This window comes from Alligator sinensis, unplaced genomic scaffold, assembly GCF_000455745.1.
Source record: "Alligator sinensis unplaced genomic scaffold, ASM45574v1 scaffold642_1, whole genome shotgun sequence".
NCBI lineage: Eukaryota > Metazoa > Chordata > Crocodylia > Alligatoridae > Alligator > Alligator sinensis.
Window position 1 is genome coordinate 489,341 of NW_005842289.1, and position 2,146 is coordinate 491,486.

A 2,146-nucleotide genomic window follows, 5' to 3' on the forward strand; every position below is an offset into this window, starting at 1 on the left:
TATCCTGCCACCTTCCTGCATTTTGAAATGAGCTTGCTAGTGGTGCTGGCACCATCACCAGCAGCCCTGTTCCCCTCCAAGAGGTCCCGGACAATGAGGTGGAACTTGTGTGCCACACCGCGGATGTCAACTTTGTTGGCATCATGGACTGCCTTGACCATATTGGACCCATTGGTGGTAACTGTGAACCTATGGGTGAGCTCGCCCTGCCCAATGAGCCACCCCTGCACCAAGTGGTTCATGGCCCCCATGATCTCTGTTGCTGTGTGGAACTCATCCATCACCTCAGCTTGAAGGAGAGCCCACTGATGGCCTGACTGATCATACCAGTGCCCTGCAAGGGAGAGGTAGGCATGATCTCTGCCCTGGCTGCTCCAGATGTCTGAGGTGAAGTGTAAGGCCACTTGTGGAGCTGCCTTGCGCAGCTCCTCCCCCAAGTACTCCCTGCATGCCTCATAGAGGGAGGGCACCATCGTCCTGCTGGAGGTGGTGCCCTTGAGTGCCATGAACCACCTGAACCCTGGCCGCTCAACTAAGGAGAAGGGCTAGCCATCCACAGCAAGCATCTCCCCAGTGCTCTGGGTGATCTCGTTCACCTTTGCTACACGCCCCCCTGTGTGCCTGCCTTTCTCTCACTGTTCCAGGGTAGTCTGCCTTTGCTTTTGGGGGATGGGGGCTTTGGAGTGAGATGGGGACTTCCCTTTGGGCACACTTCCACTGGTGCCAGGCTGAGGAGGAGCAAGGGCAAGGGGGTGGTGCCTGCAGAGATGCATCAGCATCCCCATGGTGCTCATGTGTTTTGTTTGCTTGCCCCAGCTGCTTTTGGCTCAGCAGCGCAGGCAGATAGCATATGTGGGATCATCTGCGAGCTCAAAATGATCCCAGACCACACTATCTGCTCACTTCTGGGGTGCGGGTGCATGTGTGGATGCTACCTTTCCCCACTCCTCAGCAGGCAGAGGCACAGCTACGGGGGAGCGGACTCAGCTGAGCCACTTGCCTCCACACCCTTTAGCTCAACCTCTTCCAAAGTGCCTTCTGGGGAAGGAGACCTGGCTCTAGGGGAAACTTGAGGGGTGTGGAGCACAAATTCAGATGATTCCCCCTCTTTCCCCAGAATTTCCCTTTCTAGGGCACTCTAGATCCAGATCCAGCTCCAATTCTTCTGGCACTGGAAGGCTCAGCATGGGAAGTGAAATGGGGGTGGAGGAGACTGTCATGCTGGTGCTGCTGCTTGTTTGTCATGGTGGTAGTGGTGGGGTTATGGCTAGTGCTCTTAGAGGGGATGCAGACTCAGGAACAGGCACTGGCACTGCTCCCCTCTCCTTGCTGCCTGTAGTAGTGGAAGACTCATGCCTGCTTGGTGTAGCAAAGAGGTTGCACCTTAGTTTTGTGGGGGAGGACTTACAGCTCTCCCTCTACTCCCACTTCCACCTGTCCCTGAAGACTTGCCAGCCGCCTTTCCAGCATGCTTCATGGTGTGTTTCATAGTGTCTTTGCCTTGGTGTGCTGGAAAATGTGTGTTCCTCTGTAATGTTATCTGATTTATGTAATATATGTAGATAATTGTATATGTATGTGTATTTATGTGATGTATGCATGTGGTTATGTATTTATGTAATAAATAAAATAAAAATATATAAATGTATGCATGTGTTCCTGTATAAATTCTATATTATAATATGCAATATATGCTGTGCTTCCCTGCACAGTGAATGGAATGCACACTGTGCGAGAAAGCACAGATTTCTTTCCTGGGGGAAAAGAATCAAAATAGAGGATTTTGGGGGAGAAATAAATTGAAAGGAATGAATGAATGTAATAATAAAATAAAAGGGTATGGAAAGCAAAAGATATTGACGAATCGCACTTGCTAGGAACAAGCTACCAAGTAGGAAACGATAGCCTGTGTTGTCCGATGCTGCTGAGCTGCTGGAAGACACAGCTCAGTAACTGACCCCAAGGCAGAAAGCAGTTCATTTCAAACAATGCTGCCTTTTATGCTATTTTTCATCCCTCCTCCAGAGCACTGGAATTGGAAGGGACCTCAGGGAAGGATCACAGTCACTGGTCAGCTATACAGTCAATATCAGAGCAGCTCTTCTCCCCTCTTCTCCCTCCCTCTTCTTAATTTCTGTTTCCCTAC